This window comes from Giraffa tippelskirchi, chromosome 10 (assembly GCF_054371585.1).
Source record: "Giraffa tippelskirchi isolate mGirTip1 chromosome 10, T2T-mGirTip1v1.2.pri, whole genome shotgun sequence".
Classification (NCBI taxonomy): domain Eukaryota; kingdom Metazoa; phylum Chordata; class Mammalia; order Artiodactyla; family Giraffidae; genus Giraffa; species Giraffa tippelskirchi.
The window spans coordinates 135746295-135771311 of NC_137284.1; the positions used below are offsets into that span (position 1 = coordinate 135746295).

General features: G+C 40.6%; 1 protein-coding gene and 1 long non-coding RNA gene across 3 annotated transcripts in view; one reads left to right on the top strand and one right to left on the bottom strand.

The window, feature by feature from the left end:
* The window catches only part of SND1 (staphylococcal nuclease and tudor domain containing 1), a 425720-nt gene that overhangs the window by 166859 nt on the left and 233844 nt on the right, over positions 1 to 25017 (top strand). The window lies entirely within an intron of this gene.
* LOC145522536 (uncharacterized) lies at positions 1067 to 3653 on the bottom strand. Its single transcript, XR_014066020.1, has 2 exons — positions 3441 to 3653; positions 1067 to 1957 (listed from the first exon to the last, which is right to left on the bottom strand). It is a non-coding gene; the product is annotated as an uncharacterized LOC145522536 (long non-coding RNA).

A 25017-nucleotide genomic window follows, 5' to 3' on the forward strand; every position in this document is an offset into this window, starting at 1 on the left:
AAAACAGTGAAAATGTAGGTTAGCATCTTCGTCTATCTGGCCAGTTGACTTCCTGACTGGAGTTCTCATTTTTAAGTTTTGTACTTTAGTGATAAGCTCCTTTGAAAAGTAATCCATTGGTTGGGGTTTTATGTTGATGTTCTTTCACCTCTGACCCCCCTGCCTGTCTTGTCTTTCTTGCATTTTTTCTTTCCCTCCTTTCTTCTCCCCGGCTTTAATGCCTGTGTTCTCCAGACCAGCTGACAGTTGATACCGAGTAACCAATACTTGGGCTTCCCTGGTGGCTCAGTGGTAAAGAGTCCATCTGCCAGTGCAGGAGATGTGGGTCTGATCCCTGATCGGGGAAGATCCCTGGAGAAGGAAATGGCAACCTACTCCAGTATTCTTGCCTGGAGAACCCCGTGGACAGAGGAGCCTAGCAGGCTACCGTCCCTGAGGTTGCAAAAGTCAGATACAACTTAGCGACTGAAAGATGACTACGACAACCATTACTTGAGTACATTTCTAGTGTTGTTGGCAGGCTCACCCGAAGACTTAGGCCTTGTTTCCCTTCCGTGAAGAATGAGTACCAATGTCTACTTAAGAAGGCTGCTGTAGTCACAGGGCCTCCATCATTTCGACTTTGATCATTAGCATTTTGAAATATGGCACTCCCTGGGAGAAATCATTCTGGCAGGAGCTTTTGATGAACTATGCTCATCCCATTTAAGGCTGATAAATAGGACATTAGGAATAATTAGCAGAGGCCTGGTCTGCAGCGCCACGTGAAACAGGTCACTTGCGTAGGTGTGTGCCATGGGGAGCTGTGCCTGAGTTTCTCCTGTCACTATAGGAATCACAGTTTTTGTCTTCAATCTAGTCTTTTTGGGCTGGATAATTTTTCTATGGCTTTGCCTTCCCTCCTCTTCTGGCTGTAAAAAGTGATTGGACTGGGCTGGGCTAATGAGCAGGTGGCCCTCTTTGGAAGACAAAGGTTGAATATGCTTATTCTCTTTGAGGACTGAGCCCCTAAAGCTTTGATCATGCCTCATCACTTGATAGTATAAGAAAGCCAGAAGAGGAAGCCTGGTGAAATCAACTCATTTTTATTATTCAACAAATAGTTCTTGAGCAACTACTCCATACACCTTGTTCAAGACATTGGGGATGGAACCTTAAAAACACCTGTGCTCATGAAACTAATAGTCCAGAAAAGCCACATGGTGGTTGGGTACCTTTTGGGAGGTAAAATGTGAATAAAGTATCATCTCTGTCACAAGCTGCCTACAGTCTAGCTGCGATAAGATTACATCAAAACGTGCAAAGTTGAATAAGAACAGATTTGAATATCTGGTGAGATACAAAACATATCTCTTGGCAGGATTGGATTAATATTAATGTGAATTGTACAGATCATAGTTGTCTTTCAGACACAGGAGAGGTCCTACCTGCTGTGTGACCTCATGCACTCAGTGGCTTCAGCGGCCTCTTACATATGAATATTTCCACCCCTTGCTTCTTTCTCTGGCTTCAGATGCACTTCCAACTGCTGAACACTGGATCCCCAGATAGAGATGCCAGGAGATGGGTGTCAGCTATTAGGTCTAAAATGTAGTTTGGGGCTTCCATGTGGTTTTCTTTTCTGCCCACAAACCGCCTTGGTACCTTTTGGTGGTCTTAAATATTGTCACCACCCAGCCATCATCCCAAACTTTAGTATCGGCCATCTCCCCATCCCAAGTTCACGTCATTCTGCCACGGTTATCGCTTCCAAATCTTCCTTTTCCCAGTGTTACCCACGGCTATGAGTCTGTATGCTCCTTATCTCTCAATTATTGCAACTCTGTCTTAAGTGGTTCTGCTCCTTCTAGTCTCTGCCATCTTGCACAGTGCTGTCAGAATTGCTTTCTGTGTGCACAGTCACGGTCCCCTCACAGACTCTGGTGTACTCAGATGCCTGCAGGAAAGCTCCTGCCTCCTTAAATGAAGAGAAAAGAAAGCTAGTTGTGTATAAAATATCATAATGTCATTTAGGAATGTTTCCATTTCCAGTCTCACTTCCTACTCTACCCTCCATATGATACATCACAAAGAACTTCTCACCCTTGCTTCGACGTGCCGAGCCCTTTCACAGCTTCCTGCCTTCACACTTCTTTTTCTGTAAGGATCTTAGCACGGTCCTCTATTCCTGGCTCCCTGTGTAATGTTGGGGCCCCTCCATCCTGCTACTCCCCTGTGCCGGTTTCTGGAGTATCCGTTCCCAGGTCTGACCTCCCTCCCTCACCCCTATTAGGCAAAGAGCCTGTCTGACCTTTTCTTCAGCTCTGAGCTCCTGATGTCAGGAATCACATTAGGATCCCCCAGTTAAAAGTCTCTACAGAAGCAGTGGAATTTGTCCTCCACCTGGCAGTACTGAAAAATCGGAAGTCTTTGGATCTAGAGAAGGGATGTAGAAAGCTCATCACATAGCTCTGAGCTAGGCATATGGTTTTCCTGTCACCTGTCCTCTTCAATTTCCTCATTCTAATATAGACCCGGAGCCCCACTCCAAAGAGACTTTAGGCATAGCTCTGTCTGACAGATAAAAACCATGGCCTTACAAATAGGTAAAATGAGGATGTCTCTCGTGTGTCTTTCCGGATATGAGCTGCGGTTATGAACTGATGACTCCCCTTGACTGGCAGTGTGCTGGTTTCCTGCGAGGCGCCCCCTCCCCGGGGGCTATCCCGGAGGCAGCCCCGAGCAGCTGCTCTTTGGTTCGGGAGGTCTACTTTGGGGCCGTTTCTGCCTCCTTTTGAAACCTGTGCAGCATTTGTAATTTGTTCTCTTTAAAAAACGATTTTTGACAGAGGGGCTTACTCAACTAGTAGGCAGTAAGTGCATATTTTTCACTTGAATCCTTCATTATGATTTTAAACCACTAAATGACAGATGCTTGATGGCCCCCGACTGCTGCCTGCCGTGCTCATTCCCAGGGACGTGGGCTCCATAATGTCCATCTTCCCCAACAATAGTCCAGATGAATTGGAAATAAATAAGTCCCTGACTGGCTCCATTTGGCCATTTCTGCGACGTATGGCTTGCCTTATAGCCTGGCAGGTGCTGCTGAGCCCAGCTCCTCAGAGCCTGTCGGGCTAGTCTTGGATGTGGGGAAGAGGGCGGGAGGACTGTTGGGCAGGAGAGGCCAGTTGAGCATGGGATTTTCCTGCTGGAGGCCCAGTCCCTGCAGCCTGTAAACCTCTGACACCCCTTAACCTCACTCTAATATAGACCTCGAGGGAAAGGAAAGGAGGGAAGTAAACAGTGGAGTGACCTGGGCCCTGATTAAGAATTGTTTGAACGTTGCGGTGAAATCTTGCCACATGCAGCTAGAGAGCTGCAGAAGCTGCTTTAGTCTCCTAGTGAGTCTTAAGAGCTGAGAGATACATCCCTAACCAACCATATGGTCTGTGCATTCTCACCGCCTCTCTTTCTCCATTTGTAAAATGGGCATGGTTATTTCAACAGCTGGGACTCCTCAGGTGTGCAGATATAGAGAAGCGATGGAAGCAGCCTGCTGCCTTAGGAGTAGCTTTCGGGGTACAGCACAGAGGGTGGAACCATCTACGCTCCACAGGATGAAAATAGAAACTAGCACCTCCAGCGCAGCCCTGGGGCTGCATCCACAGTTGTCAGCCTGCATCACAATGAACAGGCGGGACCTTTCTGTGACCTCAGAGGCCGAAAGATAACACAGCTGAAGATGGTGTGTGTTCAAATTCTTATACTTGGGGTGAATTTCTTTCTTGCAGTCTGCCTTGTTTTCTTGATCTGTAAAATACAAAAGAATCTGCCTTTATAAGACCTTATTTAAGAACCCAGAAAGGGTTATTGGTCATCCTGTTATCTCTGATGAGACTTTCTGACGTAATGGACATCTCCTGGGTTGGCCAAAAAGTTCGTTCGAGTTTTCCTGTAACTACAGCCAACCCAAATACTGATCACTATGTAGTTTTCCTGGTAGGGGAAAGGGCAGGCTAATTTCCCTTGCCTGGGCCAGAGGTGGGAAAACACCATTGCCTGGTACCCAGGGACGTGAAGTACACTTTGTCCTTGTTTACTTAACCCCATGACCTTGGATTATGCTTCCTTTTATTTCCTTAATTTCCTTGTCAGCAAAAAGGGAATGAACATTTTTTGCCCTGTTTTTGCTGAATTGATCTACTTGATCTTTTAATAGTCCTTAGAGTTTAATTTTTTGACACCAAAGACGTATTTTACTTCAAATAACAAAATAATGTGAATACCTGCAATAGCCAAAACACAAGATTTGAGAGGTGTGTTTAAATGTGTGAAGATAAATCTCTACCCCCGATATGACGTGGCTTTAATTATCCTTAACCTACCAGACTCCTGCTTCCATAAGAGAAAGCTCGGAGATGGAATTCATTCTTTTCCCGCTATACTTATATTACTGTTACTGTCAGAGTGTTTTTTCTGTCTTTTCATCTGAAATTTAGAGTTTAACCTGTTACAGTTGGGGTCACAGTTTTCCCAATGGGGAAAGCGCCTCTTTTCTCCCTTTTCTGGAGCCTGTGTCTTCAGCTGATTTCCTCCCGTTGTGGGGCCAGTGTTTGTTTCCCTCCGTCATTCATCAGCTTGCTACATCTGGGGAACATGGTTTTGGAAACCAAATATGTCAGAACGACTGACCCCTTGAGGCAGCCCAGAGCCTTTTCACATTTTCTACTAGTTTCTTCCATTGCTGGTGGCACTGCCAGCCATGGGGGGGGAAAGCTGTGTGCTGTTTGAACTCCGCAGCACAGGAGGGTTTTTGAAGATGAAAGATAAGGATAAGTCGTGTTGCTCTTCTTCAGTGCTGCTGGTTTGGTGGCCACTAATCAGAATTTCTGAAGGGAAAATGGTAATACAATCACTAAGTCTAGATAGATTTATTGTGCCTCTCTTGCTGTTCTGAGAGTGAACGTGGTATTGATAGCCTCTCATATTTTCTCCTTTTCACACACCTACTCCCTCTTCCTTTCCTTCTGTCTCTAACCTTCTGGTGATTTCCTTCTTCCCGCCTCTTCTGCCTTCCATTTTCCATCTCCCTCCTCAGAGGTGCTCAGACCCACAACACAAACAGCTTTAGAATTCTAAGCTTCTAGTAGCTCTCATGTTCCAGTTCACACACCCATCTGCTGTGCTATCTGACTTTTCCATTGCACTGGGTCCCTGGGACCTTTCTGGCCTTAAGAGGGAAAAAGTGATTTGCTAAATGTCATCTTTTCTTGTTTCTGTTCTTCCTCCCAGCAGCATGGAACTTGGTCCATGACCAAAGCTGACAAAGCATCAGCTTCTGTCTGAACAAGCCCACTCGGTTTGCTTGGCGGTTCCAGTTTCTCCTTGGGCTTGGGCCGTCTCGGATGAGCACAGAATTTGACAGGCTAGGTGATGCTGTGTACATTTTAAATTGCCTGCTTGAACCGTCACTTGCTCTGTTTTTGGAAAAGGGAAAGCATGCATGAGGAAGAAACTGTTGGTCACCCCTTCTAGCCAGGATTGGGCCAGGGTATGTGTGCGCTTGCTAGGTGCTCCGGTGATAGGTCAGCTCGATACTGCCCCGAGCGCAAGATCTTGTGGGTGCTTGGGTATTGTACTCGTTAATAAAAGAGAAACTATTTGGTTGACACTGGGACCTGCTTCCAAATCTGGAAACGTGTGTCTTCTCTGCATGGCTCTCCTTCCTGCAATTGATATTTGGATTTGTTTCTCCCCTGACTCCAAGCCATTGTCCCTGTCCTCCACCCCTGTGTGTGGGGGGTTGATTTGGGGGTTCTTCTTTCTTCCTTTTCTTGCAGAGATTCCTCTTTGCATTGATATGTATCTATGGCAAGGCAAAGATACTTTTTTAATTTAATTTTTAAACAGCCAGGAAGCCATAATTTGAAACGTTTTTTGGTTGTTTTATATAACATGTTCTTTACTTTTTAAAAAAAATAGAGGTTTCATTTTTAGAAAGGACGTATATGGATAAAGCCGTGCATCTTTTTTTATTTTCTCCTGAAGACTTTCAAAGTCAAATCAAGAAACTAAATCCTCTTTGTTGTTTCATTTGCTGAAACAGATATTTTGAAGTCATTTGGCAGGAAAGCCAATATGGAAACACAGGATATTTTTGACAAATTGTTGTATAAAATAGGCAGACCCTTAAATTAGTTAACATATCTTTTAGGCATTTGTTGAAAAATCAGTAACATTGTTTTAAGTTTTTCTTGTGTCGGGGGGGGGGTGGGGTTGCATTAGTCTTACTTTTTGTGTTAATTGAGTGGTAATACATTTAAAACTCAAAATGTTAACAAAGACTGTATTAATCAAAGATCTCCCTTCTGTCCTGGCCCTTCAGCAATTCAGTTTACCTCCTCAGAAATAACTACTATTATCATTTCCTTTTAAATCTTTTCCAGAGATATTTTAGGCCAGTGTAGACAGATGTGTTTGTGGGTGTATATTCTTCAAATACTAGTATCATAAATAGTTAAAATTTCATATATATTGCCCAAAATGATGCATTTGTATTTCATTTTTATGTACTTAAAAGTACTAAAGAGTTTTTGTTGTTATTCAACCTAGTTTTCTCTATGACCATAATTTTTCTACTTGAAAGTGTAATTATGAATTCAGCTAATATTGGGGAGAATGTCCATTCTGTATGACAGTGTATTTTGTTTTTGCTGCTTTGCTATAAATGACACATACTGCCTGTTGTATCAGTGACAAAAGCAACACTTATTCACTCTAAAAAAAATATTTCTGAAAGAAAAGTTAAAGCAAAAAGAAACTACCACCCAGGGTAGCATCTGTTAATACTTAAGTATGTATTATTCCAATCTTCTTTTTATGCATTTGGGTATTTGCATAATTTTCAACTTAGCTAATAATTATATGGTACTTAGTGTTTTGTAACCTTCAATATGATGGTTTCCCTGTATCATTTAAATAGACTCTTCCATGAGGTACTTTTATTATTTAACATCAATTGAGTATTTAGTCAATATCCTATTTTTGGCTGTTTGTCGTGGTTTAGCACATGGACTTTTGGAAGGAAAAAGATGTGGGTTTGAATCTCTGGGGTAGCATTACCTAATTCAGGCCTGTCATGAGCATTAAATGAGGTAATATATGGAAAGTACTTACTGCAGTGCTCGGCACATTGTAAGAGCTCAATCGATAATAGCAAACTACTGAGTCAGGGCTTGGGGAAAATGAAGAACAGGGAGCAGTATATAATATGACAAATAAAATGGGAACTTGTCCTATTCTGTGTCCTGATAAGGTTGAATGAGAGAAAAGGAAGATGGCCATTCATTTTATTTTCTTCGGCCTCTGTTGGCTTGAAAACCAATCTTAAGAAGATGACACTCAATTGCTTGCCCTTCTTTTTAAGAAAACCTTTTTGATCCCCAAGTGCTCAGTGGCCCCGACTTGTATCTGTTTGACTCATAGAGGAAATGGGAGTGGGCCTGGGGAAGGAGGGGCCTGGAGAGAACTGTTAACATCCAGTTTGCTTCTTTTCTGAGATTCCTGGTACATTTGTTATAGCTTGATAGAGTTTCCATGGGAACTGGCAGGATATCTGATGAGAGCTTAATTTTCTGTGACCCAAAGAAAGCTAAATAAAGGACAAAGTATGCCCCAACCAGCATTTTTTTTTAGCCCCCAGTCTCTCTGAGAGTCTCAAACTTGAAATCCCAAATTGAAGTCTCTGTCCCCTGAACTTACCTATCCAAGAAACACAGCTGTTTGATCATCAGTTAGAAATAAATGTTTGATGTCCTGCTTTTCAACTCCCAAATGAATGCTCAGTTAATCTAACACTTCAAAATATTACTGCCACTTTGATTTACTTTTAAAAGGTTGAATTCGGAGATTGATTACATTTGCAATAATACTATGAAACAGGTTCGTTCCTAACCCTGTAGGTAGCACATTTTAAGTACGTCACTGATGCTTCAGGTGATTTGTTATTCTTTGTATTATAGAGTGATTCTTCATTTCTCAGAGCAATTAATAAGTTATCCTAGTACTAAATAAGAGAACAAAATGAGGTAAAAATTTGGCTTTATTAAAGATGTAAGTAAGCTGGTTATGAGTTCGTGTCATATTGTCATTTCTCCGTAGTGTTACCCTTAAGGTTTCCACTGATTCTAAATGATGTCATTTTTACAATAAAGTGCATATTAACCAAAATTGATCAAAATGAGTTAGGCCAGGTACATCTTCAGCAGTATTGTCATTTGTTGGTCTCTCTTCCCCTGCCCCCATTACTGGCCAGTTCTTCTAAGGACTAACTAATTTAGGGATAGGATTTACATTGGCTGTATAGCCTAGAATGTAAATTCTGATCTTCATTCACTTTTATTTGTGCTAGTCTTGTCATCACATAGTAGCATTCCCACTGCTAGGAAAAGATGGATTCCTATGCAGTTTCCACAGATACCAGTGGGAATGCAGATGGAGATTTGTATTTTACCTTTTTGAGCAGTGGGGTGTCTTCGTTTCTAGTAGTTCTGCTCATCTTGTTACTGTTGATCGTCTTATTTCTTTAGTTCTTCACTTGGCAAAGCTTTTCAGATCTCATTCTTGACCCTTCTTTGAGAAGGACCCCATTGACTCTCTTCTCAGGTTAAGTATTTACCAAATATTTTCTCTGGTTTTTGGAATGTTGTACACAATTACTATAGACTTGTAAGTTATTTTTGAAAATAGGGAAGTAGGAACATGCAAGCACCAAATAAAATTTTGTCACTTGATTCTCAGCCTTCTAGAGAACTGGACCTGGGAAATCAAGTCTCCCCTATTATCAGTATGCTTTTGGTGAGTGTGACTATTGTCACTTTAGACCACACCGTAACTAAGATGATCTTTTGTTTTCCTTCTGTGATTTTTGTTTGATTATAAAAACAGTGTATGTTTGTTATATTAAGTTTGGAAAGTATAAAAGAAAATTAAAAGTAATTCAAAGCACCATTAGCATTTTGAGATTTTCTTTGATTCATACATACACAGATATAAATAAACCTATATGTCAATTGACAGCATAACCTGAACATTTCCTCAAAAACTTAAATGAAATTTCTTGAAGTGATAATTGCAGTGGTTGTGTTATTTTATTTCATGATTGTGTGATAATTTGCCAATTTGTGTTCATCTTAACTTTTTTGAACTATGGTGCTGTGGCTTTATTTTATGTTTTAATAAACGTGCCATACTGTATAATTAACTAGATTCACTAGCATACAAAATCAGGCTTCTCCATGTGGGAGGATCTAAAGTTAAGGGCAAAAAAAGCTTCTATTTATATATAATTTATATAAAATTTTAATTTGTATATGAGTCTATTCATTGACGTTGAGTGCTTTATTTACATAGGATTTGGCCATTTAAAAAGTATAATAGCTTCCCCCGTTTTAAGTCCCTTCGATTTTTCTCATTTAAAGTCAGACATCTGTTTTTTGAGATTTTAATTCTTGAATTTTGTACTTTTATTTTTTCTCCATAGATTTCATTTAGTCTAGTTCTTAATGCTTAATTTTAACCTTCTATTATTCCCTTATTTTAGAGCAGCTAAGCAATAAAATAGGTTTTTTTGTTGTTGTTGTTTTTGATATTCTTGCTTATAAATCATCAGGAGATATAGCAATAAGCTGGATAGTTTTGGAGAAAACCAGAAACCATAACCAAAGTTGGAAGTCTTTCTTAGCCTTCTCATGGATTATTCCTTCAGTCACCTGCACTGTATAATGTATTTAAGGGTAGCTTCTCAGACTTGCAAGACCTTGGGCTCTTAAACTGTAAATCTCTCCAGGCATGTAACAGACCTAATTTACTGAAATGACTTTTTATTGTGGATTACTATTCTTGTAATTTCAACTTTTATTTGTAGGATTTAGTGGTTATAACTTTCATTGAATTGCTGTTTAAGTTTGGGTAATTCACATAATTCGTCTGAATCTGCTTTTTCTTACATAGTGGTGTATACTTGCCCTAGGTAATAACTATGATTACTTTCATTTGATGTAAAATAAAGTCATTCATTTTACTTTATGCCTTAAAAGCTCAGCTAAGAGTTGGAACAAAAAAATAATCTCAATGTAATAAAAATTTTAACTTAATCATTAAAAATAACTTACTACTGACATATATCTTCCATTTTCAGTCTTTATAATAAGCTAGCCTGTTCCAAATTGTATGAGTTAGCCATTTTGTATTGCAGAGGAGACCTCTCTTGCATAATTTTTGGACAGATTATATAATCTTCCTGAATAACTGTCATGTTGTAAATGTTATTAATGTGACTCGCCCTGCTCCACAGCCCTGCCACCTCTAAGCAGTTCAAGTACAGTCTCACAGTGTTCAAGAGAATTGAGAATGTGTATTTAAAAAAAAAAAAAGAAAACTCTCACAGATTGATTACTGATATATTGTAGAATTATTAAAAATTGGTTATATTCATTCTTTTTTTAGGTTTGGGAGTTGCTTATTAGATCAATGCCAGTTATTAGGTTGGCCAAAAAGTTTGTTTGGGTTTTTTGTTACAGTTAATGGAAAAATCCAAGTGAATTTACTGGCCAACCCAATAATTCTTCTCTTTCCCCACATTTGCTCCAGATTAGGGTATCTCTAATGCGCCTGTCATTTCCTATTAACTATGGGATTTTTTCCTAGACTTTTGAGCCTCATACTTACCATTGGATATTTTAGTGGTTACTGTATTATGCTTATTGTGATACTTACTCAAAAGAATTTTTATCAGATGTCACTAATAGAATGCTCATTTTATTAAATGTTTCAATTTATAGCCTTCTGTCCATTACAACCATTTGTTACGCAGGATCTATGTATAAGTGGGTCACTTCATTTGATTTAAACACGCCTATACATCTTGATGTATCTTTTACCGAGAAAATGGACAATATAGTCAGTATATTATGGACCCATCCTTTCTTTTTCACCTAAGGAACCTGAATTTTTTTTTTTCATATATTTATATGGATTACTGTTCTGTTTGATTTCATTCATATACACATATATATGAAATTTAGCATGTATATATTGCGGTTTTGTCTGCCCTTTTTGTAATGCAGTAAGTTTGATTTCTATTTCCTACACCTACTAGATGTTCTGAAATGTTTTAAATAAATGAAATGATTGGGCTTCAGACCATTCTTTTGAGATTGTTCAAGAAGTCTCTCTTTAGGGTAGTTTGTCTAAAGATCTTGGCTACTGATTGCAATAAACTCTTGGCTATAAACGGATGCTTCAGTTGCTGATTGTCTAGTGTTTGGAGGTTGGTACTGTTGTGTGATCCAGGTACTTCTGTCAGGATTCTACATATGCTCACCAGGCATTTTCCTGTTACCCTCTAGACCTGCTAGAAGTTTTAGCTTAAAATTCTTTCCTACAGGCTTGTCTAAACTTCTGTGGTGATGCTACAGTGGCAGAATATTGTTAAATATCCTCACTATATTCTTAGGCTCGTCTTTTGATGATCAGATTAGTAAATTTATAGCTCAGACAGTTATGTAATGACTAAACCAGTTTTCCTATTTTGAGTTTATCTTATGTGCTAAAAGACATGGGGACTTTTCTTTAGTAGCAGAAGAATAAAAAAATCTTTCCGTGCTAAGTTATGGAGGAGGGCTCATTGGGTCTTTCTGTTTATTCCTGTCCTTCTGTGCTGTAGAATAATTCATCGTTCATTTTCCACTGTGGAATTGGTGCAGGCTGGAGAGGAATTGGGTCAGCTGGTATGTAGACCATCACATAGAAACGAGCTCACGTGACCCGTCAGAGAGTGATACATTGCTGTGGAAATCAAGGATGTATTCAAACAGGCTAAGTCATGAAGATACGAGGATCCTTGAAACCGTGTTACAGTCTGGTTCATTGTGAGTGAGTGTGTGCAAGGAAACTGGAAAGCAAATGCAGCCAGTGGCAGGCTTAAAGCTTTACAGGGATTTCATACTTTGAAAGAATATTTCCATAGATGGTATCTGTATCATTTTTGCCATTTTAAACAGTACCTGAGTGCCTGTGCTGTTTGTCCTGAGCACATGACCTGTTGGGAAGAAGATGGCTTTCCTCAGAAATGGCTGGCTAGTTGGTTGTTTGGACCATCTCCCCAAGACTTAGACCCTGAAAGATTTCTTTTTCCTCTTTATGAGAGAGTGGTGCTTTTTATTTTCTTTTTAAATGGATTTGGTTGAAGTTCTCTGAACCGGACAGGTTGGGAGATTCAAATATTTCCTGTATGTGATTTGACTCCAATGGTTTAGTTATTTGTGTTAATCATAGTAGCTTTTCTGCATATGGCATCAGATAGAGCCTTTCTTCTCTCAGCTGATTCTCAGTTATATTTTCTTGTTATAAAAAATAAGATTATTTTTATCATTATAATGAGATTTTATTAAAGTGGTTTTCAGTGCACTTGCTGTTATGGCTGCAGTCTCAAAAGTATGTTTTCATGGATAAACACAATATGGTATATGAACACACTATATACACTCCACCATAGAAGGAAATAAAGTACTGACATATGGCACAACCTGGATGAACCTGAAAGCATAACACGACATGAAAGATGGGAGACATGAAAGACCACTTATCGTATGTTGCCATTTAAAGGACGTGTTCAAAACAAGCAAATGGGAAGAGGCAGTAAGTAGATGGGTGGTTGCCAGGGGTTGGGGAGTGAGTGCTCAGTGAGTAAAGGGTTTCTTTGGGATGATGCAAGTGTCCTGGAATTATAATGTGGCGGTTGCACAGCATTGTGAATATAACGAAATTTGTTAAATCGGTATACTGTTGACTGTTGGCGGAATGGCTGCTGAATGAAGGACAAGGAGTAGTTGGTGTTTCCTTCTTGATGTTGTTGCTGGTTGGCGTTTTATCCAGTGAGTTAAGTGGTGGGTGAGAGTGGGGATGGGGGTGGCTGCTGAAATGTGTGAAGAGTCCCCTCATTAAGAGAAGCATCTACTTGTCTAGGGATTTGCTAATTCATAGAAGTGCTTTGGATAATTAGCTTTGTGTTCTCATTATTAATGGGAAAGCAAGACATTTGGTTTACATGCTTGATTGATTTCACATTTGTATGTTCGCTGTCTTTTGCTTAAGAAGATAATATCAGGTTTTGAAATTTTACTTTCCTTCTTTTTGGAAACTAGTTCCCAATTTGTTGACTAGATGTGGTAACAGGCCTTAAACTGATATTTGCTGGTTCATACAGACCAAAGTTCTACTAATAGGAGCAGTGACTGTGGAGGCAGTTTAGTGGTACACCCAACATGTTCTGTCATATTTCATCACCTTCAGATTATCTGCTGCTGTGAGACAGTGTTTCATCACCGCTGGTTCTTAAACCCTTTGCTGATCTGTGCATTATGTTAGGGGCTTCCCTGGTGGCGCTCAGCAGTAAAGAACCCACCTGCACGCAGGAGACGTGGGTTTGATCCCTCAGTTGGGAAGATCCCCTGCAGGAGAGCACAGCAACCCACTCCAGTATTCTTGCCTGGAGAGTCCCGTGGACAGAGGAGCCTGGCAGGCTTCAGTCCATGGAGTGGTAAAGGGTTGGACATGATTGAAATGAATGACCACGCACGCACACATTATGTTAGAGCTAAAAATGGAAACCCCCTGGGTTGTCATCAGCCTTTATTGACTGTACCATGATGATGAAGGGAGAGAGAATGAGTTTGGTTTATTGGAGTAGGAAATCTGTCTTTCTTCTCTGCTAATGGGAAACAGAGTTGCAGGGCATGAAATGAGGATGGAGCACAGCCCTTAAATGTAGCTCTTACACGTAGGAGTAGGAGTAGAGGAAGAACAGCTGGGGAAGTCTATTGTAAAATGTTGGTGCTTAGTCAGTGGTCAGTTGGTAAAGTGGTATTTTAGGTCCTGCATCCTATGAGGCATTGTGTAGCTACCTCAGCTATAAGAAGTGCTGCAGATAGTTATAACAAACATGGACCAGTAGAATCAGACTTGTCAGTGATCAGCGTGCCAAAATGCAGTTCCTTGTTACGTGACAAGTAGGGAAAACATATGGCAGGCAGGTGGCAGTGGCAGCATCATTATCAGCACACAGTGAGATTGGCAGTTCATTTGCAGATAGTGATGCCCACCTGCCATGGAAACAGCGCACCACTGGGCACCCGGAGTATCCTTCTAGCAGTGTTCTGCCGGCCCTGCATCATCCTTATTGGTTGGCCTGAGTGGTGACCCTGAAATCATCCGGGGAATTAGTCGGAAATAAATGTTCAACATTGAAATCTGGTTAAAGGAGGCCAGGTTTTTTGTTTTTCGTGTTTTTTTTGTTTTTTTTTTAATGAAAGTACATGTTTCCGTTGTCTGTTTTATTCCACCTACCACTGGTTTATATTTTTAACTTACCTTTTTCTCCTTCAAATGTAATTTTAAATCTTAGAAATTTATGATGTGAAAAGTTGAACCACATACCTTTGAAGGTAAGCCCTTCTAACAGTGTTAGGTAAGTTCCACCAGATTGTTTCTAAGTATGTCCCTGAATTCCCCCAAATGAGATTATAACTACCATTGTGTCTTAGCTTTTTAAAATTTGAAAATGTTGCCATAGCAGAAGATACAGATCTCCCTTGTTTTCAACAGCTACAGCATATTTATGAGACATGCTTGTAATAGGAAAAAAATGGCCATGCTTACTGCCAACTTGGAACTTGGGCTAGTGCGAGAGTTCGATCACAACTTGTAATTATGCATTTGTGTTAAACCACCATGAATGCAAAGGACAGAATGCCTGTACATACATCTTTGTTTCTATAGAACTAGATCCCTTGAAGTGAAATTGCCAGGTCAAAAGACACTGCATATTAAATATTAGTACAATTGCCAGTTTGACCTCAGAAGATGTACCCATTTAGGTTTCTGCCAACACTAAAATTGCCACTTAGAGAATCCTATGAAAACTGAATGTTGATTAGCTACGAGCATGGACAACAGGGATTAAATTCAACTGGAGAACTAGGTAGAGGTGGGGGATTATGGTGGAACACAGAAGTTTCCCAAAAGTGTAGACGGACCTCCATAGAGGACTGCTTCTCATAGAGGGCTTGTGTCAGAGCACAAGACTTCCAAAATTGTGTGACAGTTTTATAGGAAGAGAGTGAGCTGTAGACTACTACTCCATCCCATTCTATAGCTGCCTCTGAGAATTGGTGACACAGGTCCATCTGGTTAGACTTGTGGTACCTAGGCATGCAGCTTCAGTTGGCTCACTTTAGGAAGCAGAAAAATAGCTATTTCGGAAGATGGAATGATTTGTCCTCCGTGACTGAGGCTTCTACTCTGTTATTAATGGGTTTCGAGACATGACTTCTAATGACTGCTGCCTGTGGGTAACCATCTATTTTCCTGGGAAAGTGATAGAAGTATGCTCTTGAATTCTTCAGAGATTCTGGAGTAGTCTGGGCTCTGCCTGACTTATGTGGGTAGAATAGCCCAAGTTTAAAAATATGCACACACACACATTTAATTGTTAGATACACATTACATCAAATTTACCATCTTAACCATTTTAAAGTATATAATTCAGTGGTGTTAGGATATTCTCATTCTCCTGCAATCAGTCTCCATCTTGCAAAACTGAAACTATACCCATTAAACAATGACTCCCTGTCCCCGCCTGCCCCCAGCCTCAGGAACCATGATGTACTTTTTTCTTGAACTTTTACTACTCTAAGTACCTCATTTAAGTGGAATCATGCATTATTTCTTTTTTGTGTGTGTGACTGGCTTATATAATTTAGCACGACATCCTCAAGACTCATTCAAATCATAGCATATGTTAGAATTTCCTTCCTTTTTAAGGCTGAAAAATATTCCATTGACCGCATTTTGTTTCTTCATCAGTGAATATTTGGATTACTTCTACCTTTTGATTATTGTGAGTAGTGCTGCTGTGAATATAGGCTACAAACATTCCTGAGACCCTGGATTGAATATACCCAGAATTGCTAGATCTTAAGGTAATTCTATTTTAATTTTTTTTAAGAACTCAAGAAATATCTTTGCTTTGTGTCTCTATATGAGTAATGGAAATTGAAGAATTGTGAGTCTGGGAGAGGGCTTCTTTGTTCAGCTGCTGAGAGGTAGCTTATGTCAGGAATCTAGGCTGTAATTGGTCCCTTTGACTTAGATTTAAAATCCAGTGGTAACCACCTAATTTCCTAATATGTATTTGTGGGCTGGAAAGTTGGCTGTGTGCATATATGAATACTGGGTTGTGTGTTTGTTTGTTTTAAGGACCTGGATTTGAAGGTGAACACAGATGCAATCAGGATGGTCTTTGATCAGTGTCTGTGTATAGTTTCAGACACCGACCTCAGGTGTTATTGCTCTATGCATGCTGTGCCTTTGATCAGGGAACTTCGTTTCATTTAGTAGGCCTCTATCTTCTGTGTCGGAGAAGGCAATGGCACCCCACTCCAGTACTCTTGCCTGGAAAATCCCATGGATGGAGGAGCCTGGTGGGCTACAGTCCATGGGGTCGCTAAGAGTCGGACACGACTGAGTGACTTCCCTTTCACTTTTCCCTTTCATGCACTGGAGAAGGAAATGGCAACCCACTCCAGTATTCTTGCCTGGAGAATCCCATGGATGGAGGAGCCTGGAGGGCTGCCGTCTATGGGGTCGCACAGAGTCGGACACGACTGAAGCGACTTAGCAGCAGCAGGAGCAGCATCTTCTGTGTGCAATGCAGGAAGAGGAAGGTAGTCTAAAGGAAGAAAGGCTTATGATGGTAACACCTGACTATCTTGGAATCTTTTCTTAGCAACACAACCGAGAATAATTTATGTAACAGAAGAGCTGTATCTTTGAGCTGTTTTTCTTTGTGCCATTGGCAGGTATTCCTTAAGAATTATATTTTTTCTTTATATTTCTCCTTTGAGGTCACCGTACACTTCTCTTTGTCTAAGTTACCATTCTTTCACCTTTCATTAACTTACCTGAGTATATATTTGTTTCCATGGTCTGAATGACTTCTAAATGCCACCCTGTGGGCATGCTGGAGAAATAGGTGTGCCCTGAACTGTGGTGGACACAGGTTGGCTTTTCTGTACTGATTTCACAATATCCAGCCCCCAAAGCATTAGGAATTGATCAGAACTCTTGGGCATACTTGAGCTCCCCCTTTGATTGTTTCAGTTTCTCAGTTTGGCTTTTTGGTGAGTGGCCTTTTCCTTTGTAGACTGGCACAGATTTGTGGAGAAAATGTAATGTAACCTTTTTGTTTTTATCCATGTCTTAAAAGCATTCTTCTTTTCCTCCAGTAATATGACTGAGATGCCATTAAGCAAATACTCTTTCTTCATATCCCTGTGCTTCTAATCTTAGTTTTATTATAGCTGTTGTTTTCAAGACTGGGTGACATTGTGTGTATTCTACACAAAGGCATGAGTATCTCCATATATTTGTGCTGCTTGTGTGGCTGGAACTCCTCCAGGGAGAGTTCTGGACGGAGTGATTTAATTTCCCCTGACTGCTGCTGACCTTGGAAATTTTGGACACAGATGACTGTGACTGACACTTGTATAGAGGAGGAAAAAGACCCACACTCACCCTTCATCCTCCAGAGGAAGGTAGTAGAGATGGTGGCTCCGAGGAGAAGAAAGAAGAGTCATGAAGGGGACCCATGTGACAGTTCCCAGTAGTGTTTTGGGGGCCGTTGGCATTCTTGGGTATGGATAGTGTGGTATGACAATTAGGTATCGGGATGAGTTAAACCATGATGCGTAAGATAATGGTTAGAGCACTGATGCAAACACAGGTTATGCTTTTCAGATGCATTTGTAGGTTTATAAGGACTTGGGAATCAAGAGCATTGATGAAAATACTTGTAACTGAGGTTACTTGCAAAGAGTGGTTTCTGTTCGTCTGTGATCCTCCTCAGATTTACTTGAAATATTTTGAACGGTCAGAACTTCATCTCCCTGATGATTTTATATGTGCTTGTTATCTACCTTATACATACACAGTGCCTCATTTCTGACCATGTTAATGTTCTGTTTTTGTCAGGGTGTTATCACTATTTCTAGAAATCATTGCCCAGCTCTAATGACCTCTTACATAAAATGTTTTCACGGTTACTTGTGAATCTCATGCCTGGGTATGCTTCTAATTAAATATTTGCCAAACTGAGTGTTTATCGGGAAATAGTGATGTCCACTTAAATGAATGCCTAATGTCAGGTAGAGACTCTTAGCATCTCCACAGGCTCTTCCTGAAGCTGGGTTTTACCTTTCCTCTCAAAACAGATGAATGCATCTGCCCATCCGACAAGGGGGTGGAAGTAGTGGTTTTGTTTTGTCAGAAACATCAAATAAGAGAGCTCCTTGACTCTGCTCATCATAGAGGTTGGGAAGCTGTGGAGGTTCATGTTCCATTGATGAAATGTGCTCAAATTAGTTCTGACTCTGTGGGGGAGTTGGGAAGGTTGATTGTAGATAGGAGAAAACAACATAAATACATGTGAATAAACAGCCAGCCTTAGCATCTAATTACAATGATTTTGAAGGGGATGTTACCAAATACATCTAGGCTGGGTTGGAGAGGTAGGAGAGGATCATTGCTTATGTGTCCTTTTCTTTGCAGCATAAATGTATAACGTTTTGTCAGTGTTATCTGTGAAAGTTCTTTTAATTTAAGACATGCCAGAGCTAATGATGTCCTAATGGGACATAGAGATTTCAGCTTTTGTCTGTGCTTATAAACATAAATGGTTCACATCTACCAGTTGCTTACTTTCTAATAACACCATACACAACAGAGGCATTAGTCATAACTACAAAAGCAGGTGTTTCTTTACCATGAGTTTCTAGTTACCATCCATTAGAATACATTGGAAACATCAAGGTGAAGAATTCTAGACTTGGGTCAGCAAATCAAGGATAAAGTCCAGCCACTGATTTGGTAGAGAAGTCACTCAAAAGTATCTTCCTCAAACATTGAACAGAATATATTCCATAATGACAGTTATAAATTGGAGGAATTTTCCCCCTTTGTGTACACATTTATTCTCACCCCTGAAACGTTTTTTAGAACCGAAAATTATGTAAATACCTTGTCTTTCTAGTCTAATTAAATAATAGATTTTTTTTTTGGTCGGAAAATGAATGATAAACATTTTATTTTTTATACCATGTTTTTTTGTATTTGGTTTGAGTATTTACAAGGATTCATAAATATAAGATAACAAAAGTTCCTGGGAGAAACTAGAGAAAGATAGAACCACGAAAGGTAGGATCATGTATAGAGGATTGAGGCTAAGACTCTGGTCCCTTAATGAACGGTCTGGGCATGTACAGTCCAGTATTGCGACTGCAGCTATACGTGGCTGCACACTTGAAGTATTGGTGATCCAGACTGAGATGTGTTTTTCTTGCACAACACACTCTGGATTTCGAAGTCTTTGTCAGTGAAAGAAAAGAGACCCAATACCTTAAGAAATACTGGTTATATGTTGATATGATAATGTTTTGGATGTTTTGAGTTAAATCAGAAATACTTGTAAAAACTAACTTTCTGTTTCTTTAATGTCACTGGTAGCTCAGTGGTAAAGAATCCACCTACAATGCAGGAGACCCTGGTCAGGAAGATCCCCTGAGGAAGGGATAGACTACCCAATCCAGTATTCTTGGGCTTCCCTGGTGGCTCAGATGGTAAAGAATCTGCCTGCAATGTGGGAGACCTGGGTCTGATCCCTGGGTTGGGAAGACCCCCTGGAGGAGAGGGTATGGAAATCCACTCCAATATTCTATCCTGGAGAATCCCTGTGGACAGACGAGCCTGTCGGTCTATAGTCCAAGGGGTTGCAAAGAGTCAGACACGACTGAGCGACTGAGCACAGCACAGAAAATGTCAGTATACATATGTTGCTCTCATTTGTGACTCTTGTTGTTGTTGCTTCCTGAGCAACAAGGGTACATTTGACATCTCCTTATGAGAGTTTAGCTTGTGTCCTAGTAGATGGCTGAGCTGGCAATCAGTGTGCCCAGAAGCAGGACCAAGAGACCCCTTGACAGTTTTGTTAGATGTTCATCCTATATCTAGATGAATGAGTGACTAAAATGTGTTTCAGATTTTAAGAAGATAATCTCTGATACTTTCAAAATAATTATGTATGCTACTTGTTAGCAGGGAGAAAAGATCAAGAACATAATTTAAAGACATAAATTAAATATTGTCCTGTTATGCCCAGAGCAGATGCCAGCTTGGTTGCTCTCTGTTTGTTATCTTCCTAATTTTGTAAGGCAAGGAGCATCCTCCCCAAACACCTCTAGTTAGCCTATTAGTTGAGATGATTCCCCACACTCTGCTTCAGTTATCTTTGGTAAATACAGTCTCCACAGCTAGTACCTGCTGATTAACCTGGAGAGTGTCTAAATAAGTACTAAATAGTATATCATTCTTTAAAATAAGTCCTATTTATCTGTAAATTGGGATGAATATGGATGAGGTACATACTCTTGTTTGCTGTGGCTCCGTAAGGAGAAAAGTGTATTTAATTGAGTGTTTCTGCCTAATGACTTAAAGTCAACATGCACCTTATTTATGCATATATGTATGTGTGCGTGTATTCATGTATTTATCTCACAGACACTTATCACCTACCCTGTACCAGGCTCTCCTCCAAGAAAATCAGTATGTTTGTCTAAAAATAACTAACACATAGAGCCTATTATGAGTCAGGCCCTGCTCTAAATGTTTCATGTATATTAATGCATTTCTCTTCTAAGGGTGAGATAGGTAGAGTTATCCATGTTCAACTGAAGCCAGAAGTGAGGTCACTTCTCCGAGTTCACAGAGTTCAGAGGTAGAATTGCTGGGAACCAAACCTACAACCCTCCTGATAGCTCAGTTGGTAAAGAATCTGCCGGCAATACAGGAGACCCTGGTTCAATTCCTGAATTGGGAAGAACCCCTGGAAAAGGGATAGACTACCCACTCTAGTATTCTTAGGCTTCCCTTGTGGCTTAGTTGGTAAAGAATCTGCCTGGAATGCAGGAGACCTGGGTTCGATCCCTGGGTTGTGAAGATCCCCCGGAGAAGGGAAGGGCTAGCCACTCCAGTATTCTGGCCTGGAGAATCCCATGTATATGGGGTCCCAAAGAGTCAGACATGACTGAACGACTTTCACTTTAAAACCCGCAGCCAAGTGGCTTCCAGAGCCCATGCTCTTACCCAAGCTGTTGAAATATTTTGTTCTACTTACTTTTGTCTGCCTGCTGCCTTAGCCAGACTTGCCCAGATGATGTGTTTTCTCTTTCCATCATGAGGATGACAGGTCACATGAGAGCCTTTTTTGTGAGTCAGGGTATTTTTTTGAACATCTCTTTGTGGGTTTATGATTGGCCATGTGGAATAGTGGGTGGGATTATATAGTAATAGCTTCATGTAACAGCCCAGATTCAGGCTGTGGCCTGGAAATGTTAGGTATCTTTTATGCACAAGCCTTCAGATTATCATCAGAAGCATAAAGTCGGTGGAGTTCTTTGGTGGTTTGACACTACCAAAGTATGATGATACTACTCACTGATCATCTAGTGAATGATTCGTTTCATAAAGAGTATATCCATAGATTGAATTCCTTAGGTGTGACCTGAGTGTTTTCTGTTAATACTAAGCTGTTTCCAGACTTTATATGAGATTGGTATACAAATTTGGTTTTAAGTTCTCATCTTAGTTCTCTGAAGGGTCTTTGAAATTGTTTTCAAGGAGAATTCCACAATGGACCACAGAGGAATCAGATTGCCTCGTACCCTTTGTTTTTCTCTGAGAGCTTCTTTGAAAAGAAAAAGTAATATGCAGAATTACACTTTTCTTAATTCAAAGCTTTATCCCAATTTCAAAATATTTCTTCCCTCCTTCATGCTTTAATATATAGAACAGAATGGTCAACAGCTTGACCATGTGGTCCTAACCATCTCATTTATTGTCCTTCAGAATTTTATGTCTGAAAGGGTTCCTGATTACATGTATCCATTCATCAAAAAAAATTCACTATGTACACTCCTACTGTATAAACCCTGTGATGCTATATAGCACACAGTGTCTGGCTAAATTGTCTTCTAGGATTCTCGAGTTCAGTGATGCTCTAAAGTTCTAGTCTAGTGCTCTCATTTACCGAGTGAATTGCCTGAGAAAAGTGAGGCCCAGAGAGGTGATGTGTGACTCATTCATAAGAGAATGACAGGTAGAATCAGCAGGGAGCTGTGGACTCCTTGTGGTCCTTGCTGTAAAGAGGGCCAGGCCCTGCCCTTGTGTCCTATACATGTAAATTCTTGCATATACCCAACGTTCCAGGAGCATCTCCGCTGGAAAAATGAGGGAAACGTTTGCATTAACCCAATATTTCTTTTCAACTCATGCCATCCCATATGTAACCACCCACCAGCACAAAATTCAGGTTGTTATTATTCAGATGAAGACTTTGCTAAGATCTGCCATTGTTTAATTGAAACTGCTCTTTATCAAGTGATTGACAAGTCAGGGATGGGTATCTGGAGATGAGAAACTCCAAGGCAGGAGAGCAGATCTCAGACTCCCCAGGAGAGGGACATAAATGCTAATTATACATTGACTTTAATTCCTGGTTTGTCATAGCTGTCTGCAGGTGTGCAGTCTTGGCTGTGGGCTATTCTCAGGGCCTCATTTGTATTTGAGATTTTCTTTAATAATGTTACCTCCCCCAATGAGCGCTTTAATCTCTGGCTTTCAGTTCTTTCTCTAAATAGAGGAAAAAATTAATTCGCAGGTGAATGTAGAATGTAGTTACTAGTTCTTTTGCTGATTGAAGATTTGGGGGAGTGGGGTCTTTCCATTGATTTCATTTGAAGACAGTTTGGGGATAGCATGCCTTTGGCCTGGAAAATGAGATGCGGAGCTGTTCGTTGCCAATACTCCCCTCACCACGACCATCACCACTGCTACTCACGTGGCCTTCCTGGTGATTTGCATATTTCTGGGAAGAGAGCTGATGTTACTGTGTGCCATGTGCTTGCGCTGATGAGCCGCTGCCCCACTCCCACCTCCTGAGGAGGAGGCCTGTCATTGGCAGATGCAAGGTAACCTTGAGATTCACTGAGTTTATTTTTAAGCAGGATGAATTATTTTTTTCCCCCTGGTAGTGGAACTGAGGGCTTGAGCTTGTTACTAGATGGATTGGGTGAAAACACAAAAAATAGGTGAATATCTCTACATACTTTTTCACTTGCCCCCTGAATGCCCCAAATTGGACCATACCCCCTGTTGGTGCCCTACTGGGCCCTGAGTTACTTCATGTACTGCTGGATGGCTACTCTTGAGGTTTAGCTCGTGTTCAGTGCTGATTTCCTGTGTGATTTTTGCCGTAACTTCAACAGGTATCCACATGCTTTCCCAGCCTCTTCCTTCTTCCAGAGGTTAATTATCCGCCCTTGCCAGAGGAGAGTTGCCAGAGGGGTTGGTCAGAACAGATAGCATGCAGAGGACTCTTTCCCTCCCAGGGATTGGAGTCAGCTGTGCTTCTGTGTGTGTAGACCGCCCATTCCTTGCCCTCTGGGCTCTAAAAACTCTGATCAGCTGCATGTGGGGCAACTCTGAAAACCTCTGTTGGTGGTGGTAGTTTTTCAGCCCTGCCCCCACCCCGACTCCCTGTCTGTTCACATTCCTCACATTTATCCATCTCCTTAGCTTGGACAAAGTGATAAGGCTGAGCAGTAATGTCAATGTGGACATCTGACCTAAGGAGTCCTCTTTATGATTTCTTCTGTGTTGTTGTATTATGACAGTACTTCTCACGAGAAACATTTGCTTTGCCTTCAGCCCTTAATTGGCTTTCTCACTGATAAGGCTCCTTGTCGCTTTTAAAACGTGATTAGGTAGAGTGAGTGATCTGACAGTCAGAATTTGGAGGCAGCTGTTCTTCTGAAAATTTCCATATTCATTTTTAAAATGGATTTTTGAGGAGCAGGCAGTTTGAAGGGATTTTGGTGGTGCTCACCAGCAGTGTGGTTGATTTTCATACATCGTGCTGTCTTCAGGTAGCTCAGTGAGAAGCAAAGTGGTTTTTAGGAAAGGTGATTCTGGACTTTCAGACTGTGAGGATGGCCTCAGGGTGCTTGACTCCTCAGTACAGGTATATAAGCTGGCCACAACCAAAGTCAAGTGTATGCCTTAATGCTGTAATGCAGGCTCTGTATGTTTGCTGATGGACACAGCATGCCACTTTGTTTTGACATACAAACATGGTCATCTTGAAAGGTTTCATAAAGAAAAAGCATTGCTCGGCGTGTTTGTGTCCCTATGTTTAGTATATATTAGGATTAGCCCAGTATTAAAGGTTCTTCTGGTCCAGTCCATCCTCCTCCCACCTCACCCCCCAAATTTTCCAAGTCCACTACCAATACCCTATTGGTATTCAGTGTAGTCAACTGTGTCGTTTTGATTCTACTTGATAGTTCTTAACTTGGGCCTTGAGAACTTATGGCAGACTGAAACTACATGTAGTTATTCTGTTAAGGCATTTCATATTTTTAAACAGATCTTCAAAGCAGTGTGAAAAGGTTAGAGAGCTGCTTTACCAAAATGTCTAGGAATCCTCCAGGAATATTCCAGATTTCTTCTCTGTCGACTGAAGTTTCTCTAGGACCTTAAAGGTTCAGCCATTTGTCCTTCTCTCTTGACATCAGTCATCTTTTAGGTTCCATAGCATCTTTTAGACTCAAATTAGAGTTGAGCAGAAAGTAAAGAGACTTTCTGTGTTCCTGCCCACCCCCCCGCCATGTACTTGCATGTACTTCCTCTTCTGTTATCGGTAGTCCCCCTCCAGAGTGGTATATTTGTTACAATTGGTGAGCCTGCCTTGACACATCATCATCCATAGACCATTGTTTACTCTGGTTCACTCTTGGTGTTCTCATTGTACAGATTTTGACAAATGTGTAATGACATATATCCATCATTATAGTATGATCCAGAATAGCT